Source organism: Zosterops lateralis, assembly GCF_965231275.1.
Source record: "Zosterops lateralis genome assembly, chromosome: 5".
Taxonomy (NCBI): Eukaryota; Metazoa; Chordata; class Aves; order Passeriformes; family Zosteropidae; genus Zosterops; species Zosterops lateralis.
Window position 1 is genome coordinate 15,053,911 of NC_139766.1, and position 15,257 is coordinate 15,069,167.

The window sequence follows — 15,257 nt, forward strand, 5'->3', positions numbered from 1 at the left end:
ACCCTAAAAAGTATGCTACCCAAGGGATGAATACTGTAATTATCTAAAACCTGTTATGCTACTTAATAATGTGTGGCCTACATGGAATCAATAGGACTAACTCAGCAGGCAGAGAGCAAAATCTGTATCTTAGTTTCTTTTCTTACTTAAATTAAAAGGCTCACTTTCTGTGGGATTTTCAAGGTCCTTGTAATCTTCAGACTTACCCTTGAATTTTACATTTTCTTCTGCTACTGAGAAAAGTCTTGTTTTCAAACTGGCAGCTTTGTATTGTTGCCTCAATGAATGATTGCAGCAACTTGAAGCCTGCAATGAAAATAGCAGCAGTTTAGGCACAAAGAAAATACGAATAACAAGTAAATGTATCATGTAATTTCCACTGTCATACAGCCCTTCCCCTACTAAAGGTCCTTTTCCAGACCTTTTGTCCCACAATTAATGATGTATTTTTTCCTTATTCCCCCTTCTTCCAGGAGTGCTGCTAAGGTTCAAGGTGCAACAATATCAGTGGAAATATTTGCGTTCATTTCTAAAAATGATCAAGCTCATATTAAAAATATCTTGACATGTGTCTATTCAGCATATATTTATAATGTTTTCTGTTCTATTTCCCCTGTTGAAGTTGGTTAAGCTACTGGAAAAATCAGTTGAACAAATGGAAAAGGTTAAAAGCATTTCTTTAGAGCTCATCCCTGTATCTGAGTTTTGCTGACTCAGTTTTGCTGAATGAGTGGCTAACTTTAAACTTTTTAGCCAGTGATTAGTCACAGGTAAGACTTTTATACAGTTGAGTCAGCTCTCACTCAGGAAAAGATTCAGAAAGTTCTGGACATTGACATCTTCTGTTCAGATTAGTCTCAATACCCCTGAGGCAGCTAAGCCCTCTGTGCAATACAGTAAGAATTTTGGACCAGCATCTACAGCTCTAATGTCAGCCAGAAGAAAAGAAAAAAAAAGAAGTCTTAAATCTCACCTCAAGGTGTTTCTGAGAACACAGAGACCTTTTACTAATTTAGAGATTTTTGTTTTCTTGTGACAGTCGAGGGTGGGAATGCTGTGCCCACATACACACCAGAAGAAAGACAGCTGATGACCCTAGCTAGGTGGGGAAGGGATATTGAAAACCTCTGCTCCAATTTCCTGACTCAAAAATTTTCATGTGTTGCATAAAGGAGCCTTGGAGAAGGAAGCAAGCCCATATCTCCCTTTACCCAAGCAAATGCAAGTTATTGGGCAAGAGAATCCTGTTGAGGCTTGCTTTCTTTCTGGTTCAATAACTGTTGAATTACTCCTTGAGCCGAGGGGATGGTGCTGGTGCTGCAGTTGCCCATAGATCTAATCCTCTTGGGGTGGTAGGAGCTGGAGTCGAAGGAGGAGACCATCAAGGCCCTGCAGACATTGCTGACATTTCCCCAGTTCACATAAGTGCTTCTGAGAACTCAGCACAAGGCCCTGCAAATTGACTCAGAGATCATTAGGGAGCCAGCAAAGTGCCTGGTACATGGATTGATGTTTTCTGAGAACTGCTGCAAAGGAAGCAGGTGGTTGCATCTGCCAGCTGCAGTTCTTCCAGATTCTGCTTTGAAGCCAGGATGAATGTTGTTCCAATAATCAAGTATGCAGGCTGAGAGATATATGACTGGGATGTGTCCTAACTGGAAATGATGGGCTGTGTTACTTGTGCAGGTAGTGGGTCCAATGTCAGCTGGGCTTATAGACAATCTCATCTCTTGCAGGCTCCTCTGAAGTGCAATGCAGTTAATATTGCAAATAAACTAGGATTCTGGTCTCACAGCAAGAGGAATGTGTCCAACTGGCAGAGAGAATAAATACTTCTCCAAACAGGCAGTAATCAGTTAACATTACTCTAAAACAAACATTGAGAAAGCACAGCACTTTAGCAATTAAAGGCCCAAATTTGCAAAATTAATTAGTGTTTCCCACAGCATAGCACTCTACTTATGAACAGCTCTATTGTAAATGTATGATGCTCTAATATGAAAAGAGAGCATTCTTATGTTAATTATCTAATTAACTAATCTGGGCACAATTAGCAGCTGAAACAGCACAGCATTACACTCTCTTCTTTCTTCCCTTCCGGATTCAAGATTGCCTTTAAATACGTACTTTTGAGTGGCAGGGGACCCTGGTGACAGGGCTTGCCACCACGTTAAGCAGAGCTCAGTGCCAGCAGAAGTTCCAGTGAGCAGGCACTGAAACAGGAGAGGCAGTAATATCTCTGGGAGACAATTTAGGAGGGGTAAAGTCATCTATTTAATCTCAGCCCTATAGATAGCCAGCCCTCCAGGGAAGCCATCCTTGTCACTTCACAGAAAGCACAAAATGCTCAAGAATACAGTTGTCTGTTTCTCTGTCCGTTTGGAAACCCAACACCACTTCACCAGACTCCCCTGAGAGCAGTATTTTCCGAAGGATGGATCAGTGGCTATTTTAGAGCTCTGAAAATAGAGAGTCTCTTTCATTTCCACTTTCCTGCCAGAGTAGCTATTGACTTCACTAAAGTTTACTGTGGCATGAAGAGAATTAGTGAACTGCGTGTAGATCTCTGACAAAAACTTACCAGAGAGAAGAACACTTGCTGAAAGAGTCTAAATCAGCCTCGGATGGTGGCTTAGACAATGTCTCAAAGTCCTAAATCAAATTACATCACAATGATCCTAAACCAGAGGCAGAAATGAAAGAAGAATATTCATTTTAACATTTTCACATTTCTAAATTTCTACACCTGCATTACATGGCCTTTTTTATGCAAGAATTTGGGTTGTGTTCAGTAATTAAAAAGGGCAGAAAAAGGAAACGTGAGCTGAGACTAACAAATTCTATACAAATTGTATAGAATTGTACAAAATGTTGATCAATTTTAAATAGTTTATCTTTCTTTTGGAGTGTTTTTCTTTTAAAGTTCTCTTTTTCTGCTAGTTTAGGATTTTCCATTAAGAAATTTTGGGTAGATCTACCATAATGCTCCACCTCTCCCACTCATTCAATGCTCTCTGACCAGGAAAGGAGTAGTAGTCACACACTTTTGCCTATGCAGTGCAAGGCTGGTTTTGAGACAGTGCTGACCTACTATGCATTATAGAATTACAATATATATATATATATATATACACTGGAAAGAACCGGAGTAGTTAATCTAATCCAATACCAGCAAGATCTGCTGCACTAAATCTGCTTGCTCTTGTCCTCTTGAGTTCTGAGCATCTCTAAGGATGGAGACTTCAGCACTTCTCTAGTCAATCTGCTCCACCTTTTCCTGCTCTTCCAGTGAAAAAAAAAATCTTAATAGCTAGCTGTAATTTCCTGTTTTCCAAGTTGTGTGTGTGCCTTTTGCCCTTTCACTGTGAATCTCTCATAAGAATCTGGATTCATCTTCCTTACAGCTTCCCAATAGGTAGCTGCAGGCAGCCAGGAGACCTCCCTTCAACTGTTCCTCCTCCAGGCTAAAATAAACAATCTGCCTCCTCTTCTCCTCCTCCATCACTTGGTCCAGTTCCCCCCACCCTAGTGCCTCCTCCCTTGTACTCACTCTGTGTGGTTGATACCTTTCTTGTGCTGAGAAAGACAGAACTGGACTCCGTGCTCCCACTGACCTCTGCCCTGTACCATGTCATGGGGGATGATCAGTCCTGCTGGCTGCACTTCTGCCCAGGCAGCTTCACAGAGATGCTCTGGGTTTGGAAGGTTGCAGCACTTTGGTGGACAGGTTCTGAGAAACCTGAGCTAATACTGAGTTTGGCCTGGCCTCCACCAAGCAGAGGTGTAGTAGGCCAATGCCAGATGTCCCTCCTGCATAAGTTGTTATGCAGGTCTGTGCAGCTCCTCAGTGGGCTGCAGTCACAGGCACCCACCTCCAGCACAGGACACAGTCCCTTCACAAAAGAGCCCAAGAAGTAGATCTACATGGACCAGCAGAGACTCTGCCCAATGTCTGAGAATTCCAGACTGATCTCTACTGTACCCCAGCATAGTTCAGAGCATAACCCCAGTGAATAAATCCCACAGGGAGAAAGAATGAATCATCTCAGCAGTGGCATTGCACTGATGAAACTCCTAACACAAACAGCCAAAAGCTGCCTTGCTTGCCCTTGGGTCCAAGAAGAGGCACCGGCATTTCTCCATACTCTGAGTAGACATGACCCCAGCCTGAGACTATGAGCAGCCCATGTGCAATGCAGGGGGAGGGGGAAAAAGCTAAACAAGAACAGAAAATAAAAGAGAGAGGAGATGATTGCCAGACACCATCACTAGGTCATGTATCCTCCGGCATGTATTGGGTAAGTCAGCTCTTATTTAAAACTCTCTATTAGTTCTTATGTTAACTTGTTCACAGAGGGTAATCCTGTGAATGATGTGCTTCTGGCATAATAGCTAAGCTAGGAAAGGACTTACCATATTTCCTTGTGGAAGAAAAGGGGACTGATTCTTCCAAGACCTTAAAATATAGCGCTAGGCAGCTATTAATAGCTTTTGTCAAAGTGAATCATCATCCTCATCTCTTAAACAATGACTCATGAATTAGCCACATAAGTAATTGCATCCACTGACCTCTATAAGCAGAAATTAAAAAAAAAATCGACAAAAAAGTCCCACAAAAAAAAAACAAAACTACATAAGCCATATAAAGTTCCATCATATCAATAATTAACCATAATTAACTAAAAGGATGAAAAAAAAGAACTGCCTGCCCTTGCTGTGGATATATCAGCATACTTAATATATGTTACTAAATGCCACCACATTTCCATGCGTTTTATTTGAACCTTGTATGATTTCTATAAATCTGTAAGAACCCTTCTGAAACTCTCCAACTGCCTCAGAAGGTACCATGAGATGCCCTGGATACCTTTATGACACTATTTCTAAAGCAAGGCTTTAAGGTAGTAAAGCCTTTTCTTACAAGCTGCAATGAGGCTAGACACCTACCAGTTCTCCAGTCAAATCAAAGTCAAAACCTCAAATCCCAACTTTCACAACACACCGGGGCTCCAACATTCATGGTGGCCTCCAAACACCATGAGAATAATTGTCCTGCCTGCTCCTAAGAAATTACTGTACCAAAAATCTTAGGGAATGCTTTATAATATGTCTTCATTTCTGCTTTTGAGAAACAGACAGTCACAAGTGCTTTAGGGGCACAGCCCCCAAATTTCAGTCATATCTACAATAATTTGCCAAACAAGTTTTCAAGATAGAGGCACTAAAATGCAGCTGCATGACCTAGCATGGATTTTACCACTGTACAGTGCCTTTGGAGCTCCACTAAGGACACCACAGAGTCCAGTAAGGAATCTGTCTTCTGACAGGAAGTCTGCTTTTTGTCTTGAAACAGCCATTTCAGAATTTCTTCTTTATCCATGCAATTATGGAAAATATGTAGAAAAACAGCATCCTGTGTCTTACATTACAAATTGCTATTAAGCAACAATCTTTGAATTTTGTTATGTGAGTGCAAACTTTTATCATCAATCCAGAGGAAAAATATTTTCATATATACATAAGAGACACTCATGACCTGCTTATGGATATCCCACAATCTGGAAAAAAAAGGCACAATGCAGCCTTAATCAAACATAAAATTTTCTGGTTTATTTCTTGAGTACAAGTCTTGATGATGTATTTTTTGGGAAAGATCTTCATTAAATAAGTTGTGAAAGTACTGAAGTTCATAGTCTTTTGGGACCTCTAAGCGAGTGTTTCCAAATTCCATACGTTAGCACATCCATAGAATTTGTTACAAATATTACTAATTTGTGCCAGAAAGTTTATAACAAGATGCTGGCTGGCTACCAAACCACTAACTCTCTAGGACTGGCTTAGGGACAATTCAGTGTGTTATTTAATGAAAGAGAGTATATGACCTATGAAAGCCTGTAAGACTCACTTCACAACGTGGTTTACTCTCTCAGAGATGTCTCTTGGCAGCTCCCTGCTCAGCGTGGAGCCCCACCCAGAACAGCTATGCTGAACCCAGACTGTCATCTGAGCCATCGACTCTTCTCTTTGCCTCAGATGGTCTCAGACTGCATTCAGACTCTCCATTTAGAAATAAAGGCAAATGGTGTGCACAGACATCACCCTTTATATAGGATGGAGTGCTGATGCCTTACTCTCATTCAGCAAGCAGTTAAAAAGGCTGCATTTAGTGGTAAAGCTGAACTTTTGGTAATGCTCACTGATATTTCATTTTAGGGTTTGGGTTTATCTCCTTTTTCTAAGAGGAAGACCAATATCATACTTTCCCCTTCCATATTGTCTTTCATCCCAAAATAATTCCCAGTTTAAACATATGTTTTCAGAATATTTTTTTCAATATGTTCCTGAGCCACGAGAATAACAGAACCACTGTGGTGTAATGTGCAAAGGATCACTGCTTTTAAATTGAGGTGGGGAAGCAGTGAATATTGTCTTTACCTGGAACTACAGGGGTAATTAAAATAACTGGAACATCAGGTTAATTAAAAATACTCTATGACCTAGGAAGATTGTTACTGAGTCCAAATGATCAGATCCCTCTTTTAAGATTATCCACATAAAGAAGATTTTTGTATAAAAAAAGAAAGTGGTACTTTTCATATTAAAAAAAAAAAAATAAAAAAGGTGTACAGATCCAAAAAAAGTGCTTCTGGACTTCTGGACTCAAAGGAGGTATCTGTGCATGGTGATTCTCAACGTAAGTTAAGGATTTCAGTTTTGTAGAAATCTTTGTTTCCTTGAACTATTAGCCCTCCTTCCCATCCCCCAAGTGTTCTTTTTTGATTTAGGATTACAGCTGAGTTAGTTTCAGGATTATTTTACAACACAGGGAAAAAACTGTGTCAAGGACCCAAAAAGGCATAGGAGGCTGTTATTGATGAGTTATTCTGTCCTCACATAGAGAGGCTGTGCCTTTTGCCTTTTCCTCCTACCTTTGAGTATTGTCTAATCTGGCTTTCCAGAGGTTTCATGGAACATTCAAAACTATTCTCTTAATTTTTCTTTGACAACTGACATACTGCTTATGCCAAGGACTCTACTGAACTGAAACACCTCTAAGCCTAATGAAGATTTTCTGCAAATCTTAAGATCTGAGACATAAGTTAGGGATGTAATGGACTGAAATGAGCAAAATAACTGCCAAGACCTCAATGTTCCTATCATTCAGCATGGTAATCTTCAGCAGCCAGAGGGGAGAAAACACAGCAATCCATGTTCAGAACAGTCACCTGCCTCCTTTGTCTCTTCTGTTAAGTCAAATTTACTGTTAATCTTGTAGTTTAGATACTACTGGAATAACAGGGACTTTAAAATGCACCCATTCTCCAGAGATGTTAATCACTAAATATTTTTTGTTTCTATTTCACTAACATTTGTACAACAGATGAAGTCATCCATGGATTTGTGTTCTGCTTTACAGGTGTTTAAGCCACATGCTGATATTGATATTTTGGAACCAAAATGAGGCAATAAACAAGACAGAATTCATTGCAGCTCATCTTAAAGTAGCAATTCTCAGTCCCTAGTGACGCAGGGTAATACCTCTTAGGAAAGGAGAGAAACCTTGTAAATGCTGCTCCCACCTTGTTCATCTCCATCACTGAATGCTTCCTCCATTCTGACAGTCCTGGGAGGAGAATGGTAGGTCTTTTTTACGTCAGTAGGAATTTGGGGATTAGATAGAGTTGATGGGAAAGTATTGAAAGGCAACATCTACTTTCATGGTGGTGACTACCTGTTTGGATTGATTTGATTAGTCCTCTTCCTTATTCCTGGGAAATGGAGAGCTGAAGTATTGCAACCAGCTGAATTTCTGCAATCGTGCCAGAACTGCAGAAGTTTGCTCTTTCTCTTTTTGGAGTTGCCCAGGCCCATCAGCTCAGGCAAGGCCACTTTTAGACCTAAATGTGAGAAGTGGGTTGTGAGGGAGAGAAGATTTCTGCAGTTAAAGGTAGCAAGAGATCAGGGTAACCATGCCTGGGAGAGACACAGGTCCTAAATACAGACATCATAAGTGAGCTGGGCTCAAGGAATGCTCTAAACTCCCAATAAAAGCTATTTGCAGGATTCAGTAGTAAACACAGCCAGTTTTGGTGGAGCTTCTTGTCAGGATAACTGGAGAGAAAGCAAAGCATACTGTGATGGGCTCTGTGGGAGCCAAGGAACTGCAGACAGGGCCAGAACAAGAGCACCTACATGTGTGAAGCAGGATGGAGTCCAAAGTATTACCTCAAATAAGAATAGGCTGGTGGACATCATGTAAAGTGAGGAAAATCCTAATTTTGAAAGTCCCAGTGCATGTCTGGCAGTGGCAGGAATGCTGTCATGGCACCAGCTTTCAGGGATGCTCTTTAAACCATTTGTACTATACAATGGACATTCATACCGTATTCAAATATTCTTTCCTCGTTGCCTTCTTAAAATCCATTGTTTTCCCTAATAGACAGGAAGAGTATGAAAAATACTTTCTGGTGTGTATCCAGCAGTCTCGTGCTTTCTCCAGCTATTTGGATAATAAGGAAACAGCAATAGGAGCAGATCTGTGACAGTTACTGCCTCTAGTGACATGGGACACACAGGTTGTACAAAGCTGTGCCAATGACATTTTTCTTCCCACTTTTTCAGTCCTGATATCTGGCAAATCCACATCTGAGATAATTAACAAAAGTACTGCCATAAAAACAATTTTCTGTACCAGAGGGATACAGAAATCAATGGAATATCTATTTTTCTTCATAATTATTTTCATCTTTACTTCCAATCCAAAATAAATAAAATTTTAAAGATACTCTTGAAATTAATGAAGTCTTTCTTATTCAATTCAGCTTGGAAATAGTTAAATAGTTTTTTATGCAATTCATCATGGCTCTGCAGCTTACTATCACCCAAAGAAAACTTTCCCTGGCAGGAGAGGGGAAGTTTATGTAGCTGCAGTCTTGGATTACATTGATTCAGTCCTGAGGCAATACAGATGCCAATTATATGATACACATAGCATACATCTTTAAATTGTCTGTAAAACAACCCCTAAGAAATAATTGTTATTATCTTTCTAGTCAGGCACTGAAAATACAACCAAGCACAGTTCCTTACCTGTTGATACAAAACTAAACTTTTGGTGTTTCTGGTAACAGCTTCATTCTTTTTGTGTGTTAGTTACAGTACAGCAATCATGGATTGGTCTGTAAAAGGACTTTAATTCCTTTACTAAGAACCTGTCAGCCTACATGCTTCCATATCATATCACATCACTTGAAGTGTTAAAGTAACTTCTTGTCTTCCTCTTCTTTTTCTCTTTACGTTACAACTTCTTTTGACCCTGTGGGTTTTCACTAAATTCTTTGTGATTAGTAAGTGCCAATTACTCTTATACAAAGAGCTAAACAAATAAAAATTTTAATTTCTTTGTAAAGGAACAGGGGTTTTTGGGTTTTTTAAAGTCCAAATAATTCTTATATAGGCATAAAAATTTTTATCTTTCAGACCGTAGAGTCTGATCAGTAGAAAACTAACAAAGATAATTTCAGTTGAGGCTTCTTTTTATAATATGACCAAAGAGGTTTTTCAAACCTTGCTACCCAACTCAAATTGACTTACCCAGTTTTAAAAAGAACCATTTTGCCTCTTCTACTAATTGAGTAGACAAAACTATGTAATATCTCAGTTAATTCACCTTCACATTAATGTCATCCTTGACACTGTGGTTGCCTCCAGTCTGTTTCTCTGTACACCTTCCCAAGGTGGTGGCATTATAACCTCTCCTACTTTGATCAGAGACTAACCAGTATTTCAGCTTTTCCACCTGATTTAGGTCACAGATTTTTTTTTTAAATTACATAACATTCTCAGAGACCTGTCTCTAAACCTTTAAATCTTCATATAATAATAATGATTGATAACCTACAAATAACCTCCTGTTAGAAAAAATATTAATAAAGCATTACACCTATATGAATGAAATTAGAAAACACATAAGGAAAAAAAGAAAATGTACAGCCATATTCTCAATGCTCTCCAGTCTCAAAGGTTCACTTTGAACCTTGCCAAAACATTACTCTGAAGAGCTTACTTATCATCTTAACCTATGACCTATACCAATAACTAGATGCAAGACAATGATATTCTAGTGAAAATTTCTCAAACTTTCCTTCCTTGAAGCATCCCAACTTTGTTGAAGTAATCTCAGATGTAAACTTCTACAAACCAGGAACCTGACCATGCCTGAGGAATAAATGCAGGACCTGACAACACATCCCCATTATCACAAGCAGGGATCCCACAAACACACAGCCTAGGAAGTGTATGGCCGTGGAACCTTCTTTCCTCATTGAAACCACCCTTGTGAAACCAAATCATCACAGTTTCCCAGAGCAAACTCAAAAGTAAAACATTACAGGACAGTAACATTCAGGTACCAGCAGCAGAGCACTTTTCACTCCTCAAAAATATTACCCCATTGGTCTTTTACTTGTGTTACTCAAGAGAGACATCAACCTTCAGCATTAGACTGGAAATTAAAGTCACTAGTTCTACTGGCTTTTTGAAAACCATGGATTCACTAGTGCTACAAAGCTTTACTACATTATAATTTTCCTCATTGCCTACACACTTGCTATTGCTTTTTACAATGGACAGCACTGACTCTTCATTCCAGCCCTCAACATTTCTTATTGATTGCTGAAACAATGCTAGCCTCACCTGAAAATTACACTCCCTGCAAGCAGATGGACTGAGGTTTGATTTCAGCACACTTATGCACATGACTACCTAAAACAGAAGCAAAGGAGACTTTCACATTAGGAAAGATTCCTGTACTATGGCTCTGAATAAAAGAATCAGCATCTTGTAATGAAAAAATTTGAGAACTTTAAACAAAGAAATTACTTCATTCAAAGCTTCATGATATGAATATTCTGGGTATTTTTATTGTATTAAAGGTAACATAACTAGTATGGTCTTTGAAAAGAAAGAAGTTTTTTTAAAAGGAACACCTGACTCCATAATGTCCTTTACCAGCAGAAAATATATTGCCAAGTGTTTATGCAAAAAAGGAAGGTAGCAGTAACAAAGCTGGATAAAAGGGATCATCAACATTAGTAGGCTTTCTAAAAAAAGTCCCTCCTAGTGTTACACACAGGATATCTGATCTGGGAATTAATGTAGGGTGAAACTCTGAGGTTAGTCCATGTTAGGCAACAGAAGAAATAACACAGAGCGAGAAACAACAATATAAAAGGATGCTTTTTGGACCCTATTCCAAAGCACTCTGTAAAAACTACATAAGCTAATTCACACTTGGAAATCTAATCATTTGGTTCATTCCTTCTGTTCTATTTCAGTCAGGATATCTGTAAGGTGTCTACTCACTGTTAAATTGGTAGCCTTCTCCGAGCAAAATTGATCATTGTCATGACTACTACTTTTCCTTTATCATCCAGGGAACAAGTAATTCTGAACTGTATTATGGTAGGCTTTCTGATTTGAATTTTATTTTCTGGTTGTCTTTGCTTTTTGTCTGCTGTCATGTCTTTTCCCGGGGATATATTTTGCCACTTGGGAAATTCTGAGAAGATAAAACACTGTGTGATTCAAAATTCTTAACAGTCCAGAGCATGTGTGTTTGCATTTGTGGAGGTTCTGTATTTATTCTCTGTCTCCCTGGAAAACCTCCTAGCTTTTTATTTCTAGCTCATCTGTGGCACTTCATTTGTAATATGCTACAGGCTTCCAAAGACAGACACAACACAAAAAGGGAGAGGGAAAATGCAGAGTTCATCACCATAAATTATTGATGTTTCTTCTACTTAACTTACTCATCAGGATTCATTGTTAATGAGGTGTGGATTTTAGTTTTAAATTTGCCATGAAACCAGATGATTTTTAAGGTTGCTTCCAACACAAACCACTCTGTGATTCTGTGTAGCACTGCAGGCATTCAATTTGAAGCACTGCATTAAAGAGGATTTCTCCCAGTATGTGTCTCTGGTTCCATTTTCTGCAGTAGGTCTCTGCAACTGTGACTTGGCAGGCACTGGTGATACTTATCCAAATCACAGAATGCAATAGGAAACAGAAAGACAAGAGGAAGAATTTTATTATGCAACTGATAAAATGCAGAAACAGATGCTGTGCAATTGCTCTGGAATTAGTTGATTTATTTAAAGGGTTAATTGACTCATTGTATTCCTATGGGGTAAACTGGAATTCAGATGAATTGCAGTGATCCAGTGTCTGGGAGCACCAGGAAATCTGCCAACATATACTACTGTTTCCATCTTCCAGTTTGCAGCTAGTTTAAATTAGGGTCAGATGCTGCTGCTGCTGTTGTTCCTGATGCTAGTCTTGCACTCCCTTTAGCAGAAACAGAAGCTGGCTTGTGGACTCAGGTCAGTACTGGGATATTCTTGGTTAAAAAGCCCCAGTGAAAAATGGGAGGGAGGTGGGAGTGAGCTGGTTTGGGTTTACCCCAGAGGAATTTTCCACCAAAGCACACTAAAAAAAAAAAAAAAAAAAAAAAAAAAAAAAAAAAAAAAGGAATGAAAAATTGATTCACTTTAGGGTTTTTCTAGCAGACTTCAGAAGCAGAACTGTCTGAACTGAAACCAGTGGGAGCTTTATCCACAGCTGTGGGAGGATCAGGCACCAACCAGTGCAGCATCTTTTCCATTTGGCCCATTGTGTGAGGCTCCACTGCACTGAATGCCACTTTCATGGATCCACACGTCACCTACATAACTCCTGATACAGATATCAGCCCCAGACTACTCGGACTGGAAAACAGTCCAAAAATGAGAGGCTGAAGTTCAAAATCCTAGTCCATCACCCACCACCTCAGGACCTTGGGAAACCTGCATTTTCTGACTGTGTCACAGCTCCTTATCTGTGAGCTAATACTTGCAGGTCACTGCCTTAAAGATCATTGCAGAAAGAAGTACATGGTAGCTTATACAATGGATACAAGATCAAATGAGTAGCTAAAACAGACAGCCATGAACATTCTGGGATTTTTTTCATCCTAAATCAAGAAAACTAACAATTAAAGTGGCTGGCTCTGATACACAGTAAGAAGGAGTAGGGGATTTAAAAAAAAAACAACAGAAGAAACCACTTAGAGAGCTGTTCCTAAAAATATAAAATGTATTTCAATTATGAAGGGGAATTAATTTTAGATTGACTGAGGAAAATCTCATGGGGCATTCAGCCAACACATCCATCTCCTATCACCAGAGAATTTTAGCTTTCCAAACAGCCCTGTAACATACCACTTCTTGGGATCTTCTCTGAATACCGAGCTTATTATCTTTTGACTCCTTCATTATCTGTCACTGACATAAAATGTGGCATGTTCTCCTAAGGAAATTAAACGCTGAAGAAAAAATGTATTAGGCTATCTAATCACTCTTCCCCTCCCCTTTCCAGGGTTTCTCCCTACTGTATCATCTTTGCCCTTCAGCCACACACAAAACCTTGTCAGCTTTTCCACTGCTCTTTCCCTTTCTGTTCCTCCATTTCCTGCCACTTTGTTCCTTAAATTAAAAATATGCAGCAATATCTGAATTCAGCTGTCTGGGACAGTGTCAGGTAAGTGAGGACATGATGCTATTCAGACCATGTATGGTCACTATTGGCCAAAAGGGCTGAGTGCCTTTCATCTTGGTCTCCAGAACTACAATTAAAAATCATAGTCCAAGCTAACTCAGAAAACCACACATGGCTCCTTGGTGCTCTGTCCCAGTGCTGATGCCAGTGCTCAGGCTAAGGCTCTGTGTCCACAGCAATGGAGTTTTTGGAGAGTGAGATGTACCCCAGGTTTTGCCACTGGCTTGGAAAGATGCCTTTGAACAACTCTGTCTACCCCAGTACCTTGTCTCCTATAAGGAGATGCCCTTTGCTAGCAACCACTTCATGAAGAACTAGGTGCTGGTAGCAGTGGTAATGCCCATAGCACAGCATTTTCTAGTCTAGTCCCAGTAACTCCATATCTGTTCAATGCTCTTATTCACCTCAGTTTCTTCTTATTTTCTGCAGTACCTGTATTTGCATTGCTCATTTGAGTTCAGACATCTCCCTGTATGTTAAACCATCTCAAACTCAACTGCTGCCTTCACCTGCACACCCACCTCCTGCTGTTTCACCACCTGTTCCATGAGCAGCATTGCTCCAACAGCCAGATTAATGGGCAGAAAGTTTGCTTGTTTTTCCAAATACATCTTTGCTTGCTTTGTAATACATCTGAAAGTTCACCTCTTCCAGTGGCACAGTCCCACAACACTCTCTTGTGGGTGCTTCCCTTCACCATATTACACTGTCCCTAAGGACTTCCCCACACTGCTTGGATATTGCATACTGCCCTGTGCTGAATGTCACAGTGCTCTCTAATGGAAATTGAACTGAAAACTGCAAATTATATTTCCTGAACAGCAGTCTGGGAGACTTCCAACTATTTTTCATTCAAATTATTTTTAAAAATGTAAGTATGTTAAAAAGTTCAGCAGCTGTAGATATCAATAGTAATAAGAAAAATAAAAGAAATCAAAACTCTTAGCATAGTTTCTAACTGAAAGCAAAGTGTCATTTTAAAATAGTGGTGTGGAAAAAACAGGGATTTTCATTTACTGGTAAAGCAGATTGGATTTTAGAACAAAAAAGAAATTCAAAAAAGCAAATAAAGTCTAACAAATAAAAACTAATTATTAAAAAGTTCACAAAGAAATAAAACCCTAAATACCTTCCAAAAATTGCATTATTGAGCTTCCAAAAGCTGAGATAAACTAGACCCACTCCAGCTCTGAGGCAGCTAGTGACCTGCTAACTGAGGATCTGGAGCAGAATATCTCAGCTTTCTGATGAAATTGTAAGCAGAGTAGAAGAAGACAGATTATTCAGTCCTCCTCAATAACACAAGAAATCTTTCACATGGGTCATAAGAAACTGTGTCTAAAACCGTGAAAATGTGCAAAATAGTGGATGGGAACCTGTGCTTTTCTCCTGTTCCAGCAAAAGGGTTCTGAGGTGCCTCACAGCCCATACAGCAAAGCAGCACATTTTGCTCACCCCCTGTATAACAAACTCGCTGCCAGTGGCTGGCTCAAGGCAGGACAAGATCCATCAGCAAAGCCACTGAAAATAAGCCTTGGGCTCTCACATCACACTGATGTAAGTCAAAAACCATATGGGATATTTGGGGAGAGCTTTTATGGATATCCTCATCTTGATTAAATGCATATTTTTGTTAATATATTAATTAGTATCCATCAAAT

The 15,257-nt window shown here is 39.5% G+C and overlaps 1 long non-coding RNA gene across 1 annotated transcript in view; it reads right to left on the reverse strand.

The window, feature by feature from the left end:
- Nucleotides 1-245: 245 nt before the first annotated feature.
- The window catches only part of LOC310909202, a 32,208-nt gene continuing 17,196 nt past the window's right edge, over nucleotides 246-15,257 (reverse strand). Inside the window, exons 3-4 of the long non-coding RNA XR_014590033.1 lie at nucleotides 2,582-2,678; nucleotides 246-306 (exon numbers count right to left, since the gene is read on the reverse strand). This is a non-coding gene — a long non-coding RNA (uncharacterized lncRNA). The remainder of the gene's footprint in view (nucleotides 307-2,581; nucleotides 2,679-15,257) is intronic.